Raw genomic sequence first — 17,926 nt, 5'->3', positions numbered from 1 at the left:
CAAATTTTATCCACGATTTGAAGGACCATATGTCATAGAAAAAATAACTCAGGCTGTAGTGGTCCTAAAAGCCAGGAATGGTGAAACCTGCACCGCAAACATTGACCAGATAAAGCCATTCTATAATCGTAATAAAATGCCAATATTTAAAGATCTTTTTCAGGATCCGGCACGGCAGGCACAAGCTCCAGAGGTGGAACAACGACAATCACAAGGGCAAGCCATTACTAGACAAGAGCAGTTGAAAAGAAAGTTCCCCCGTTGGAAAATTGAAGGTAACAAGAAAAAGAAGCCGTTCCACCGACCAGAAAACAGAGGGCACGACCACCCCCAGAATGAAGAAGGAGAAGTACGACGAATGCAAAGAGAGCCAGGAGAAATGACGGCAACTATAACCCGGCTCCAAAACGGAAGATCTACCCATCGGATAGGAGTCTACGCAGCAAATGTCGACGAATTGATGAAGGAACATTAGCTGCGGAGGCAAAGAAACAAGAAAAATTTGAACAGCCAGCAACGAGATCCAAGCAGGAACGAGAGACATTTGTCCCGGTTCCGCCAAGACCAGCTGCCATCAAACGGCCGAGACCACAGGCAGAGGCTAAAAAGAAGGTTTTTCAAGGGTGACCGAACTGGAAGGAAAAGAAAGCTCATGGAGGAAGGAACTGAAGGGCGAACCCGCACAAGACGGAAGATCAACCAGACTGTAGTCTTCGCCACTTTCCAAGCCTGGTCAGAAAAAAGGATGTCTGAATATCACAAAGATAAGTAAAACTTTATGTTACTTTGAAACCTTAAGTTAATTTTTCATTCTTACTGCAAGTGGCAGAATTCAAGAAGTTTTACTTCATGTGAGGCCTACCTTTATCGCCAAAAAGGCGAGAAATGAGTTGTTACCTATTTTGATATTGTTTTTCAATTACTCGCGAGTAAAACTAAAATTAATGTATAATAGGAATGTGTAAATACTTGAATATTGTAAAAGTATTGATAATCTTTGAGAAAGGTACCTTAAGAAAATTGTAAAAGTTATTGTATAAAATTTTATTTAAAAGATTCTGGCAAGAAAGAAGTTTTAGTCTGAAAGACTTTTGAAATGTAGTATTTCAATGTAGAAGAATTGGCACTTGCTTGGAAAAGAATAGAAGTTAACAATGTACTACTAATGTATGTTTTAAAATGCGTAAAATTAACGGCATGTTAATATGTCCTTATATACAATGTGAACTGTTATTTTAAACGTTAAGAAATACTGTGATATGTTAAAAGTGAAAGTAATGCCAAAAATTTTAACTTATTCGTGTGATTGTAAAAAGAGCAAATTATTGTGAATATGTGTTAAAGGTTGAATGAATGTAGTTAGGCTCTCTGATGCTACACTTCAGAGTTAGCCACTTTTCAGAATAGTACCTCAGGGTTTAGAGATGAATATAAGGTGTGTTCTGAGGTCTTGTTATGTTGAATTTTAAGACGTTAGTGTTTTGATTGCAGGCGGTAGTGTTGAACACTTGTACATAGACACGTTCGTGTTTGGTATTTTCCTTTACAACACATGTCAGAGAGCACGGGGAGATAATTAAATGACGTCATGAATGAAATAAGAATGTTAAAAGAGAAATATAAGTATTCATGTTACTTGCCATTTAATTGTGTAACATTTCATTAAACTAGTTTTTCTTCCAGATCTCTGGAAGGAACCAGATTTCAACTAAGAACTCCTGTTTAGATGCAGTACAGATGAAAAATCTTGTCCATGGAGTTGATAATGTAAAAACGATTTTTTTTAAATTTCTAGTTTCTAGTGAGAAATGTCTGTAAAAGATTGGCCTCGCGTTAGATTCTAGAGCTAAATGTTTTCAACAAGGTCGTTTTAGACCTCAGTTTCAAACTAATTAACTCTGGCGTTAAGTATGTAAGGATCCTAAGTTTTACTAACGTTTATTTTATTTTAAATCTTTACTATCACTTCTTATTTTCTACTTCCGGCCAGAATTAAAAGCTTTTAACTTATTTATGCAAATTTGTCTTGCTAACGCCAAGTTCTTAAGTTGTGGCTTTTTGCCAAGCAAGAGAGAGGAAGGAATTATTAGAAGCAGGCCGCTTGCCATAGTAGTTTTACTCGGTTGCTGGTTGCCTTCAAGGCCAGAGGTTTAATCCTCGTGATAATTTTAAACGTATCGTAGTTTTAGCAGCTCTCTGTACTACATACGGCTTCTTGTTAATTTACGGCCAATCTTGGAGTTAGGCACTTGTTTATTAAACCAAAGTTAGTTTAGTTAGAGTTTAGTTAATATTTTTATATTCTTACATTCAGACCACAAGTGGTTGGTCTCTGTATTCCGAAGTTCCGGAAATCATTGTAAAGAGAGAAAAATAAAGGGTTTCGTATACCCTTCCTGTGTGTATTGTCTACTTCACAATTTATTGAACATAGCTTCAGTAAGCTTCCTGTTCCGAATCAGGACAGTTAATGTTTCCAAAGCAAGTAAAGAGGAACACAAATCCTGATAAGCTTTCGAGTTCAAATTTTGAATTTTGTACACACACTTTTTGTCGATGACGGTGCAATGTGGCGAAGCTTTTTTCTTTTTTTCTTTTTTTTTTTTTTTTAATTCGATTTAGATTTTTTTATTTAATATTTAAACGATTTTTCGCATATATTTTCGTTTAACGAGTAAAGTAAAAAAGTCAAAATTTCACTGTTCGCACCATGGAATAGAGCGGGAAAAAAATCTTCTGATTAAAACTTACATGAATATTGTTCCTTAATTTCTAAATTTCTTAATTTCACAAATTTTTAAAAATAGCTTAATTTGTTTTAACTAGTTACTAATTGATGTTATGACTTTAAAATTTCGATACCTAAAAATTTATCAAAGTTTGAAAATTTCACAGATTATTAAGCAAACTTTTCGGCTTCTTTAAAACAAGAATGATTAAAAAAATATAATTTGAGAGATTTTTTGCATTTTCTTAAAATAATAATAATAATAATAATAATTCGTTGTAGTCTGTAGCAGATGGACGAAAAAAAGCTTTTTCTCACGGAAAATTGCTTTGGAGTTTGCGATCTTGGCGGACTTAATGATGACGAACTAGCTTTTCGTTTTGGCTTCACGTAGAATGATCGCATTGTAAGATTGTTATTCCATCCAGTTTTTAAAACTAAATATTAAAAGCGATGTTTTTCATTCTTTGAAATGTCATTCAGTTATTTTTCTTGATTTCATAATTTTCTTGTATTTTCTTGCTTGTGTTTTAAGAATGGCTAAATATTTCTTCTCTGGTAAGGTATAACTGAGATTTAAAAAAAAAGAAGAAGAAGAGGAACATACAATTAAAAAAACGTTTTTATACAATAAGCATTTATTTAAAATGAATATGATAATTATTCGCTGAAAGGACAAAAACAGTTTATCATATACTTTAATGAGAATAATAGATTTGTAAGGTGTATTATGTTAATTAGCCAGTTATTATTGTAAGGTGCATTATGCTAATTAGCCAGTTAAGTGTTTAATATCACTTCCCTTTAAGTATTCCTCACCAGAGTGAAGTTTTTGTGTATTTAAGCTGAGGGTCTTTAGGTTAGAGCTTCTGGCGGTCTTGCTGTTAGTATTCTGGCAAGCTGTTCTTAAAATGTGCATTCCAGCTTTAGGATCTCGTTAGCCGATGTTTTAAAATACGCGATTGTAACATGTCTGACACAGCTTAAATTTAAGTGTTAGACTACGCTTTCAACGTTTGAATTTAATCGTCTGTTATGTCATTTAAATATCCACAAGTGATGCACGTTTTGTCTGCAACACCGATGTGCTTGTTCTGTTACATTACGACTAAATAAAAATATTATTTTAACCTTCTTCGGTATTTTGTGAGTTGTTTAAGGCCGTAGCGATAATTCATAACTGTATAAAAAGATCAGCTTCTATTTTCATCAGAAATCTTACGTATTAAACAATTCTATTTACATAGTTCACCTAATTTGATATCGCAAATAATGAAAGCTTAAGGCACCTGAATGACGAAATCTACTAATTTAATTTCATTTTTTATATATAAGCCATTATCTTTTATAATTTATTACGGACGCCTCATGACTTCTGTGAATAGAATTATTTTATTCTATTATTTCCATTAAACTGTGTGATAAATTACTTTTCTCATTTTTGTGCATTTATTATAGTATCCATTTTAAACCAAAGCTTTTTATATAAATAGCTTTTTTATTTTATTTTATTTAAATGATGCATTACTTGTGCTTTAAATGGCACTAACTATTATGTAATTTGTTGAATAGTAACGTTCGAGTTCTGAAACCGCATATGTAAAGATCTTAAGAAGATTCTGCATAAATTAGGTAAATTATCATATTCATATTGGTACCTATTTAAAAAAAATAAAAATGTTTCTGATGTCTATTAATAAAACTTATTTATTTTTACTCAAAAGGGACGTTAGTCTCGAAACGGCATTTTGTGTTGAACCACTATGAATAGCGTATCACTTTTCAAATTATTGCCACCAAATTTTATAATCCTGGATTAATATTTAAAGATATTAAATAATGAAGAATCTTCATGAATGTATGTATGGTTCTCGCATTGTGAAAGAACAACGCTACCTATAGCCATCAAATTTCGAATTACGTATTCTTAATTTGGAAGTCAAATAACAAAAATCAACGTTATATTTCAAATTCACGCAGGACTAGTTTCAATGGTTTTACCTAACCATAAGCCTCAGCTGAGGTGCAAATGAACGAAATAAGATATAGTGATAAGATAACATCAGAAAGGAATGTCTGGACAGTAAGTAGTTAAGCTACTGGCACCATGTATTGATGAAACAAGAAAATAAAAACGTAATTTCCTCAAAGGCTGAAGATAAAGATGGACTGGAATTAGGGTCGTTAACTAGAATAGAAAGTTGTTTTCTAATGTGAAACCCCTCTAGAAAATCCAGTTCACTAATGGAAGCTGTTTTTTGAATAATTTTGACTACAGAAAGATAAAGTATGATTTTCGGACCAACAATGCTGGGTAACAGAGGACTTCTGTTTCCTTTTTCCTAACATATGCCTCATGTTCTTTAACGCGAAATTTTAAGGCTCTCTTAGTTTGACGAATGTGAATTAAACCACACTGGCAAGGAGGAATCCTGTAAATAATTCAGGGAACTCGTAAATTTCTGAAAAATACGTGCAATTTTATAGCTAATTGATGCAAAGAAAGGAATCACAATAGAATTCTTATAATCTCCTAAAACAAGACTGTACCTCTTGGTGTGTTGAGATGAGAATTTTGTAAATGCTTGTTTAACAAATGTTGGGTGAAAAGCCCCTGTCAATAGCTACTGCTTTTAAATAATTTAGTTCTTGATCAAGAGCCAGTTTGGAGAAGCAAACTTGAAGTGCACGGGAAACATAGGAATAAAATAAAGCTAACTTTTGCTAAGTAACTTTTGCTTTGTCTAGAAGACGTTATTTAGTTTTAGAATTTTTGTTTAGTTTTAGAGGCTAACTTTAGTTTGTCTGTTGTTTGACTTCTAAATTAATATTTTCTCAACGTGTTATTTTACTTTAATTCTATTTCTGCTTTCTAAATAATAAAAAGTTGCAAAGGAGCAATTTTCTCTTCTAATTAAAAAAAGTTGTGTAACTGACAGCTATAAAAACATACTTATTTCATAAATGGGAGAGTAAAATATTATGAAAGATCTCAAATATATTTATTCTAAACTGTTAACAGTTGTTTACAAATTAAAACTTGCAACCTATTTAAATACATCAGATTAAAAGATTAACGGAAATAAAAGCGCACATTCCAGGAACATTTTGTTCAAGTGCATTTTATTACGAAATAACTGTAAAAGGTCAGCTTTAAGGTTAATTAAAGTTTTAAGCTTTTCATTTGGTTTTTTATTGAATTTACAATAATACGGTGCATAATCATTCGGCTTATAAGAGATTATTTAATTGGGCAAGAACACTACGCATCACTTATTTCTTTTTTGATTAAAGGACTCTGAACGCATCGCTGAATGTGAAGTGGGCAGCTTTCCCCCTCCCCACTAAATCTAATAAGAGTGAAAGAAAACCGGGAAGTTTATCTTCTTAAAGTAACTAGATGCTCTTGTTATAGGTAAATAATTATAGATGAATTTGTTTGAATGCCAGCGTATTGTTTTAAAACATGTGTTAACAACAACAATTTTTTTTTTCGAATTCTTAAAACGTGATAAATGAATTCGAATAAAAAATGCAGTAAACATCTCCAACCACCGTGGCTTTATTTCAACCGCTAATAATGTTATAGTGGGTGGAGATGTTCATTGATCTATAGCAGCGTTTCGTAATCTTTTGGGTAAGTGGAACCCTTTTTAACGTCCCTTTTTATCTTGAAACCTTGGTTTACTTCAATAGTATAATTTTAATGCAACATTCTGAACAACATTTTTATTTGCAAATAATAATAATAATAACAATTATTTCAAATAATATTTATTTAATTCAAAACGATATTTCAAATTAATGTAAAGATTTTTCAAAATAACGTAACCTAGTGAAAGAGGACTTTTAAATTTTAATTTTAATGAGATGACTGGATTTTCTAGAGGCATTTCACATTAAAAAAAAATCTTTGTGTTCTAGTTAAAGACCCTAATTCCAATCCATCTTTGCCTTCAGCCTTTAAAGAAGTTATGTTTTAGTTCTGGTTTCATCAGCAGATGGCGCCAGTAGCTTAGCTCCTGTCCAGGCTTTCTTATCTTATCTAATCATTATACCTTATCTCGTTCATTTGCGCTTTTGCACCTGAGGATGATGGTTCGGAAAAAACCATCGAAACTAGTCCTCTGAAAATTTGAAAATATAACGCTGATTTTTGTTGTTTGAATTCTGAATTAGGGATTATTATCCTAGCTAGTCACAGCATCCTATTCAAGTATATAGGAAATTCCCTTGTATTTTCCTGTATTTGTATATCTCTGGGATTCTCGATCAATAAAGAAATTAGCCAGGGAAACCCAGCGCGGCTATTGAATACTAAAACTGTGTCGATGGCGCTGTCATAACACGTTGTCAAACTGTCATATTTTATCAACTATTCAGTGTGTGTGTGTGATTATGGCAAAGCCTTGAGGGCTATCTTCCTAAGAGGATGGATGCCTTTGTGGAGGACTTTCTAAGGAAAATGGCTCGTATACACGTTACACATGGGGAAAACGACGAAAACGCCCATGCAGCCCATCAACTATTCAGAGTAAATGGAAGAGAAGATTCTTATTCTACTTTTTTAATTCAGTAGAAACGTTAATTTTTATTTTATTTTATTTTTTTTTTATTTTTTTTTTTTTAAATTCTTTCTTAAATGTTATGAAAAAAAAGCATGTAAATCGTGCGGAACCCTTGAGAGATCTCTATGGAGTCCCAGGGTTCCGTGAAACACAGTTTAAGAAACACCGATCTATAACGACAGAAACAGAAATGTATCGCTTGGTAACAAAATGCGTTGTTATATAAAAAGTTGTTTCTCTCTTTCATTTTTTACTCATACCAATAATGGAGCACATAGCACAATTCACCATATCCATTAAAGTCCATTTGCGGTTTTTATTTTCGCAACTATCGTTCGTTGATATACACTTCCAGTTATGAAACTTTTTCAAATGCTACAAATATTTAAGTTTTGGAATTTTTAAATTTAAAGTATCAATTTTGTAAAAATTTTGAAATTTAGCTTTCCATACGGTCTCCTGCTTTATATGATTTTTCGAAAGAATTTTCACACCAGAACTTTATAAGTTCTCAAATGCTAAAAAAAAAATATTAATATTCTTATGCAGTGTTAATATTTTAACAACCATGCAAAAAATCCATTAAGTTAGAAATCTTTTTCATGTTTTATTTATGCGAATAATGTTGCGGGTTGATACGTGCGACTATTAAAGCCAGCCACTTTTTTCTAAAAAAAATTCCGTAAGATTCTATGAATGAGATCAATATTTTGAAAAACATTACGTTAATCAATACTTTTCACAGCAGCTCTATATTGCCACAATCGTCACTTCAATCTATAAATATCAGAAGTCATTTTCTAAGTTGTTATTTCATATTTAATTACGTACAAATGCCAATACTTTGCTCGTTATGTTTTGCACGTCCCCTGAATACGATTTCAAACTTTCAATTTATCATCTCTATTAAGATTAATCATCTCTTTTGTCGTAGAAGAATCTAGTATTTTGCATTTTATTTTTTAGCATGAATATAAACTTTTACCGTACATAATTATAGGGATTGACAAGCCGTATAAATAGTTAGGTTTATAATTTTTACATTTTTTTTTAAATTTAGAAGTGTCGTAGCCTGAATATTTTGCTTACAGCATTTTAATAATTGGAAATATATGTATACGACCAAAGCTGTAGAAAATAAAGATATTTAGACTTTTGTGAACATGGTGTATGAAGGTTCAAGTACTGCAAAATAAAATTTTCATTGAAATGGCTGATTCTTGATATGTCAGGAATGCCGTTTTGCATCAAAAGATTAAATTCGATCAATTATAGAAAATCGTTCAACAATCTGTAGATCATTTTCCTAATTCATTTTCCAGTCATGATAATTCATTAATATCGTAATGCTTTCACCGGAGAAAAATAAATACTTCTATTCCTTTACTATGCTACGATTAAATTTAACCCAAGCATAGAGCACCGATTCACCTAATCACAAGATAATAAAAGTTTTGCCTATGCTTGCGCGAGTAAAGTCTCTCGTCGTCTTCCCTCAATGTAATTGATTACGTGTCGAGCAAAGGTGCTTCTACACCACAATTTAGGCAAAGTGATATTTTCAGAGATCCAAAAAAAGGCATTCAAAAAAATTGGTACAGTAAACCATGGCCGAGCGCGTATTTGTGGAACGCGATTTTGCACATATGTGTTACCTTAATTATTTCCTTTTAATCTATCGAACGTTATTATTTCATTTGTACGTGGTTCAGTCTTCGTTTATTAAATTCGATCAATTATAGAAAATCGTTCAACAATCTGTAGATCATTTTCCTAATTCATTTTCCAGTCATGATAATTCATTAATATCGTAATGCTTTCACCGGAGAAAAATAAATACTTCTATTCCTTTACTATGCTACGATTAAATTTAACCCAAGCATAGAGCACCGATTCACCTAATCACAAGGTAATAAAAGTTTTGCCTATGCTTGCGCGAGTAAAGTCTCTCGTCGTCTTCCCTCAATGTAATTGATTACGTGTCGAGCAAAGGTGCTTCTACACCACAATTTAGGCAAAGTGATATTTTCAGAGATCCAAAAAAAGGCATTCAAAAAAATTGGTACAGTAAACCATGGCCGAGCGCGTATTTGTGGAACGCGATTTTGCACATATGTGTTACCTTAATTATTTCCTTTTAATCTATCGAAAGTTATTATTTCATTTGTACGTGGTTCAGTCTTCGTTTATTAAATTCGATCAATTATAGAAAATCGTTCAACAATCTGTAGATCATTTTCCTAATTCATTTTCCAGTCATGATAATTCATTAATATCGTAATGCTTTCACCGGAGAAAAATAAATACTTCTATTCCTTTACTATGCTACGATTAAATTTAACCCAAGCATAGAGCACCGATTCACCTAATCACAAGGTAATAAAAGTTTTGCCTATGCTTGCGCGAGTAAAGTCTCTCGTCGTCTTCCCTCAATGTAATTGATTACGTGTCGAGCAAAGGTGCTTCTACACCACAATTTAGGCAAAGTGATATTTTCAGAGATCAAAAAAAAGGCATTCAAAAAAATTGGTACAGTAAACCATGGCCGAGCGCGTATTTGTGGAACGCGATTTTGCACATATGTGTTACCTTAATTATTTCCTTTTAATCTATCGAACGTTATTATTTCATTTGTACGTGGTTCAGTCTTCGTTTATTAACACTACATGCTTGCTGCCCTCAGCTCTGGCTAGAAGTCATAAAAAATTCAGAAGGAAAAACATTTTAGAAGGATTTTGAAGGCAAAACATCAGCTAAAAATAAAGCCAAAGAAATTAGTCAAACTGCAAAAACAACTGGCGGCAAAAGATTTCCAGATATGAGAGAAGGGCAAGTCAGAAGAAGTAATAGAGAATGACGATCGAGAAATGACGGACGAACCGACAGTGAAAGTAGCGCTAGTGTAGACAATAAAGCACTTTTAATTTACAAGAAGTTAAACGAATTGTTAAAAAAAATACAGTCTGATATTGCAATGGAGATTGACTCAAATAAAAAAGTGGAGAATACTTTATGATAGGCATTGAAACATTCTGAGCCTATTATCGCGAAATTTTTGAAGAGCTGCTCAGTCATTGTCCCAAATAAAGACAATCAGCTTTTTCAAATTAATTGTATTGTTTACTTACCTACTAAGCAGCAATAAAATCCTTTAACATTTATTTCATTTTTCTCTTTTAATGACAACAATATTGTTGCGTGCGTACGGGTTCGTTACGAAATGAATGCACAAGTCCGAGGAAAAATGAACAAAAATTTATTATTATCACAACAAATATGATTAAATGTCGTCAAATAATCGTGCAGTATTACAATATCTCACAGTAGTTATCTTTTAACTACTTAAAATGTCCAATAGAACGTAATTCAAAACAGCTAAAGAAAGCTAATCCGCGAATTCGCTACAATCAACAAGAGCAGTTTACTAAACAACAACAAACTAAGCAACAACAACAAACTGAGATGTTTTCCTCCTTTTATAAGATTTTAAGATCACGCGCTAGAATTTTCCAGTACTTTCTCGAAATCAAAAAGAGATATTTATTTATTTAATGCACGCGCTCATGTATTTTCAATTTTCCGGCTTATCTTTCTTTTAATATTCGTCACGCGCTGCATTGCGCGAGAAATAAAACGATTTAATTTATAACTGAACTAACATTAGCTTTTTAAATACCAAATTCGTAACACTGCCCCCTTCCCAAGGACTGCACGTCCCGGGCAGTACAATCCCTGGACAGGAAGCTAAACTTACAACTGTGGCATAAATGCAATAATAAGCATTACATTACAATACTAAACAACATGAACAATAAATGCAATAAATAAAACAAATCAAATGCTATCAAATACAAATCAAATACTAAATGCAAATCAAATCAAATACACATTTAAAAACAAAAAGGACCATGATCTTATACTATTTACAATTATTTACATTATGTACTATGGCCATAGTAATGAGCTAACCTGTCGTAATAAACGACTTTAGAGTTCGAAGACTTACGGATCCGAACCACGACATCATTCAGTCTGTTCAGCACTGTATATGGACCATCCGAATGTGACTGTAATTTAAGACCGAGTCCTTTTCATTGAATCGGGTTCCACAACCACACCTTGTCTCCTTTGTTGGATCTATGTCTAGTAGCTCTCGTGTTGTATCTGGATTTCACTTTCTCCGTCACCAGGTTGACTCGCTTTCGTACGGAACGGTGCATCACTTCAAAACGGGCCTGGACATTTTGGATGTATTCCTCAAGCGATGAAGGCGCATCCATATGTCGATCAAACAGGCGGTCACAAGACAGACGAAGGTCACTACCGAGGAGCATTTGTGATGGAGAACAGTTGGTAGTCTGGTGTTTCTCTCCGACCCTAGTATGATTTCCACAGCTTTCTGAGCTGGGTCTTTCAGACAAGGCGTAGGCGTTTCCAGGTGAGGATCCCTTCTGACGATGGATAGTCGTGTCCTCAGATGTTGACTGCAGTTTGTTGTTTTTGAAGTCTAAGGAAAAATTGTATTTCCTTAAAAAGTCCAATCCGAGTATGCATGGATCTGTAATATCCGCCACATATGCCGTGTGATGGTAGGCGGCACTTCCAAACGTGATGTTCACGTTTAACTTCCCAGCTATCTCGATCTTGTCACCAGACGCAGTCTGAAGGGTAACACAGGATGGCGTCCAAATAAGTTTATCTTTAAACTGTTCAGCTAAATCTTTCCTAATGATGGTAACATTAGCTCCTGTGTCAATGATCATATTGCAAGGAACTCCATCGATATTCCCATTAATGGACAGTCCGTTACTGTTGCCACTCACTGTATAAATTTTGAGTGCTTTAAAACAAGGTTTTTCATTATCTGGCAACCTCCGTTCCTCGATTTGGTCACTAATTTGTTTACTGCGTCGTTGCTGGGAAATGGTCTTATTTTCCGTACCTCGGGGTGTTCTGCAGTTTCTTCGTATGTGGCCTTCAACTCTGCAGTTCCAGCACTTTAGAACTAGTTTCTTTTCACTTCCATTCCGTCTCAAGCCACTGACGTGTCTGGTAAAATCATCTGCTTTATATTCCGTACTCTGGGGCGTTCTGCAATTCCGTCTTAGGTGACCTTCACTACCACATCTCCAACACCTTAGAGCCACTTTCTTCTCGCTCCTACTCCGTATCAAAGCATCGACTTGTCTGGATAAATCATCTAAACGAGGCATCAATTGATCCACTGGCTCGTGGACTCGCACAGCTCTGACTGGGTAGCTATCTCTACGAGTTGCTTGCTGGGCTGCCTCGACTTTTACGGCGTGCAACAGAGCGCTTTTTATGTCCTTCACATCTGCCATTCGCAGTGCTTTCTGTATTTCAGGGTCCCGGATGCCATCGATGAAATATTGCAGCGACAGGATTCTCTCGGGCACTCCGTAAAGGCGAGGTGGGACAGCCTTTCAACATCCATGGCGAGCTCCTGGAGTGATTCGGTGGGCTTCTGTTGATGAGATTTTAATTGAAGCCTGCTGTAGTCTTAAACATTTCTCGCCAAAGCGCAGCTCCAGTGCGCCGGATAGAGCTTCGAAGTCAAGTCTTTGGTTTTCGGGAAGCGTCTGCAGGATATCCGCTGCGTCTGCTCTCAGAGAAGCGGTGAGATGACAGGCCTTAGTTTGGGAATCCCATCCATTCGCATCCGCAACTATAGAAAATTGTGTCTTATACACCTGCCAGGAGATCTTCTCATCATAAGTCGATAGCTTCAGAGAGGGACAAGCAGGCATGGGTAGAAATTTGAAACCTTCCGGATTGCTCCCTGCCGTCGCTACGAATTTCTTTAAATCATCAACTTCTTTGGTGACCGCAGAAACTCTATCATCAATTTGTTTTTCGATTTGGTGTTGAATATGTCCTTGGACGGCAGAAACTCTTTCTTTTCCAGCATCCATTTTCTCTTTAATTTCTTCTTTAAAAGATGTTTGCCCAGTTTCCATTAATAAGACATTAGTAACTTTTCTTGGAACGCAGCAAAAGCAGTAATGAGCTGTCTCAATTGTTCTTCCATCCCTCTTGTTATTGGCATTCAAACCCCACTCCTGACACCAAAAATTGTTGCGTGCGTACGGGTTCGTTATGAAATGAATGCACAAGTCTGATGAAAAAAATGAACAAAAATTTATTATTATCACAACAAAAATGCTTAAATTTTTTCAAATTATCACGCAGTATTACAATATCTCACAGTAGTTTTCTTTTAACTACTCAAATGTCCAATAGAACGTAATTCAAAACAGCTAAAGAACGCTAATCCGCGAATTCGCTACAATCAACAAGAGCAGTTTTCTAAGCAACAACAAAAACTAAGCAACTACTACAAACTGAGATGTTTTCCTCCTTTTATAAGATTTTAAAATCACGCGCTAGAATTTTCCAGTACTTTCTCGAAATCAAAAAGAAATATTTATTTATTTAATGCACGCGCTCTTGTATTTTCAATTTTCCGGCTTAGCTTTCTTTTAATATTCGTCACGCGCTGCACTGCGCGAGAAATAAAACCATTTAATTTATAAATGAACTAACATTAGCTTTTTAAATACCAAGTTCGTAACAATATTTTCGACTTTTACGGGCTCGTAATGAATTGAATGTAAACTGAACCGACGGTAGCTTGATAAAATTTATTTTCCCGAAAGAAACACTTACAGTTCTGGAACTTTCCACAAAAGCACTCGTGCAGATCTTCTCAGATAACAGAGCATAATCAATAGTTGCACTTCAAACTACTAAGAACGTTAAACACAACGAGTGCAAAGCGCTTATGAAAGCTCGCACGGAAATCTCAATACTTCGAAGTCACCTCTGAACTAAAAACTGAGAGCTAATGCTCTCTCTCGTCATATATAGTTTTCCTCTGGCCGCCGAGAAATCTCTAGTATCTTCCACTTCTCAAAATTGCTGGAAGGCATAGAAGGTTGAAGTTACATATAAGGGCAGGATACGGTTACAGTTACACATGGGTATCAATTACAGTTATTCAATTACTATACCAATTACAGTTATAGAGACGGGACTAAAATGTTGCAAATGGCGCAAAGTTTGGCGACTTTTGCGTATTTCTTGCCAAATTTGACGACAAAAATTAGTCGCCAAAACCATCCCAGCTTGGCGATATCTCGAGAATTCAGCGATATTACCTCAATATTAAATAGAATTGCCCCTGTAACCTATTTTTCCGGCAGAGCTTCACTTCTCGAGCATTTCATATTACATTATACAAAAGATACTACATTTTCACATATAACTTCACTAAAATTGTGTACATGTAAAAAAAAAAAAAAAATTAACACTATAAAGTTTGTTGTTAAAATAAGGTAGCTCACATTCATCAGGCGAATCGATGCCTTGGAATAAAAATTTTGAAGCTTATATATTATTGACAGTGCAAGACAACATTTCCTTCTATCTCAATTCTCAAAGAATTGAAATAAGACATTAGTAATTAAACTCTACTGTCCATATCAGAAATATACAGATTAAAAGTAAGCTGATTTTTTAAAATCTAGAAACAGAAAGGAAAAAGTAGAAATAGAATTTTTAAAAACTTCACAACCTAATATATCTGTTGAACAGTTGGTATAGTATATCCCTGCTTCCATTTTAAGAAATGGCTCATGATAATTTTTAAAATTTTAATTTGTCGTCCACTTCTAGTCACGACAGTCTTAATCTCCTTTGATAAATCTGCAGCTGGATTATTCTTTGGTAATTTTGAGACTAAACTGTCTTCACCCTGCGTCTCAGTTTCATTTGCCTCATCTGACTCCAAAGATGAAGGTATTTCGAGAGGGAATATTCTCTGGATGGGTCAAACTAATTCTCTAGACATGGTTTTGACACGAACTACTCGAATGTTGCCGTCTTTTCCAGGATATAGTTCAATTACTTTTGCTAGAGGCCACAACACCTTGCGTTTGTCATCACATTCGATAAGAACTATATCCCCGATTTTTATCTATTGAGAAATCGGCACAGTAGATGGACGTTGCACTAGCAGGCCGAGATATTCATTTCTAAATCACTTTCTCAAGAGCTCTCGTAAATTCTGCAAATGTCTCAGTCTCTTGTTGAAATCAACTTTATCAAGATGATCCAAGTCAAGAACTCCAAAGACTGGAATTTCACCTAAAAACAAGGACGGTGTCAAAGGGATGAGATCATCAGAGTCCTCTGGACACATAAGTGAGTGGTCTGGCATTCACAGTTGCTTCGCAGTCGCACAGCACACTTATCAGGTTCAATTGTTCCTTCTTACCTTCTTCGGGAACATACAAGGACCTGACTCGGAACAGAGAGCTTACTAAAGCTATGTTCACTAATTGTGGTAAGTAGACAGGATACACACGAAGGGTATACAAAACCCTTTATTTTTCTCTATATACAATAACTTCCGTACTTCGGAATACACTGACCCGCTACTCGGGGTCTAACGTAAAAATATAAAAATAGAACTAAACTCTAATTTAACTTTAAAATAGTAAACGTGGAAGATTGGCCTTATATTCACAGGAAGCGTATGTAGTACAGAGAACTGTGAACACTACAATACGTTTAAAAATTTATCAAGAGGATTAAAACCTCTGGCCTGGAAGGCAACACGTAACTGCGTAACTTCTAAGGTAAGCGGCCTGCTTGACTCACTGCTTCCTCTCTCTCGCTTGGCAAAAAGCCACAACTTAAATACTTGGCGTTCGCCAGACAAACTTTGCATAAAAACCTTAACGCTTATAATTCTGGCCGGAAGTAGAAAATAAGAAGTGATAGTAAAGATTTAAAATAAAATAAACGTTAGTAAAACTTAAGATCCTTACATACTTCCCGCCAGAGTTAATTAGTTTGAAACTGAGGTCTAAAACGACCTTGTTGAAAACTTTTAGCTCTAGAATCTAACGCGAGGCCAATCTTTTACAAATATTTTTCGCTAGAAACTAGAAATTTAAAAGAAAGAAATTTGTTTTCTTACAAAAGCAGCTCCCAGGATACACACTTTTTTTTCATCTGTACTGCATCTAAACAGGAGCTTTTATTCAATTCTGGTTCCTTCCAGAGATCTGGAAGGAAAACTAGTTTAATGAAATGTTACACAATGAAATGGCAAGTAACATATATAATTATACTTTTCTTAACATTCTTATTTCATTCATGACTATTTTAATTATCTCTCCCCGTGCTCTCTGACATGTGTTGTAAAAGAACACCAAACACGAATGTGTTTCTGTCTACGTGTTCCACACTTCCTCCTACAATCAAAACACTAACGTGTTAAAATTCAACATAACAAGACCTCTTAACACACCCTAATTTCAACTCTAAACCCTGAGGTACTATTCTAAAAGTGTCTAACTCTAAAGTGTAGCGTCAGAGAGCCTAACTACATCATTCACATATTTTGCAGAAATTTAACTTTCGGGTTGTTTTTTCTCCCATCAATAAAATTCCAACTTCTATACTCAAGGACCCCATTCCGGATATGAATTCCTGGGGTATTTATAGGATTCCTTGCCAGTGTGGTTTAATTTACATTGGCCAAACTAAGAGAGCCTTAAAATTTCGCGTCAAAGAACATGAGGCATATGTTAGAAAAAAGGAAACACAGAGGTGTTCTGTTGCTCAACATTGTTGGTCCGAAAATCACACTTTCAATTTTTCTGCTGCCAAAATTATTCAAAAAACATCTTCCATTGGAGAACTGGATTTTCTAGAGGCATTTCACATTCATAAAAATCTTTCTGTTATAGTTAACGATCCTAATTCCAATCCAAATTTGCCTTCGGCTTTTAGAGAAATTATGTTTTAGTTCTGGTTTCGCCAACAGATGGCGCCACTTGCTTATTCTTGTTCAGGCTTTCTTATCTTATCTAATCATTATTTCCTATCTTGTTAATTTGCGATTTTGCAGCTGAAGATGATGGTTCGGTAAAACCATCGAAACTAGTCCTGTGAAAATTTTGTAGGTATAACGCTGATTTTTGTTGTTTGACTTCTGAATTAGATACTAAGAAGTAACTAACTACGAGGCTCTCTAAACGTAACTAACCTCACCGCGTTTTACAATACCGCTGATAATTCGGCTAACTCTGAATATTACGTTGAAAGATTAATAAATTGCCGAGGCAAGCACACAGGCCGAAACGCGTGGTTCTTCAATTTCTGACTAACTACCTCCGCGCTCGTGAAGTAAGAAAAGCACACCTTCGAACTCGTTTCCTTTCTATTTAACTCAGAATAATTCCGCTGATAATTCGAATCCTTGCACGTTCTACTAAAATTTACATACTCTGGCATTGGCAGTTCCGAGGGAAAGTAAGGCCTGACAGGAAAGCTAGTTTAAACTTAAAATAACTGTTAGTTAAAATAAATATAAACCCTACATTTGCCGCTGCCAGAATTTGGAAAACTTGGAAGCAGGTCCTACAAACGACCTGTTGTAAAGTTTCTACAATTCTGAACTAACTTTTAAGAGCCTCGTTTACATAAAAAAAATCTTATCTCACAAAAGGATAATAAAATTTCGTATACTTAATTAAATCTCTCTTCTTACAGCAACTTTTCCTGGACTTCAGCAATCAATCTTGTTCTTTTCCTTCCA

The sequence above is a fragment of the Stegodyphus dumicola genome, chromosome 7, assembly GCF_044657685.1.
Source record: "Stegodyphus dumicola isolate Sdum_Otavi_A_Nest chromosome 7, ASM4465768v1".
NCBI lineage: Eukaryota > Metazoa > Arthropoda > Arachnida > Araneae > Eresidae > Stegodyphus > Stegodyphus dumicola.
The sequence above is the reverse complement of the archived record's forward strand: the minus strand, read 5'-3'. Positions refer to the sequence as shown.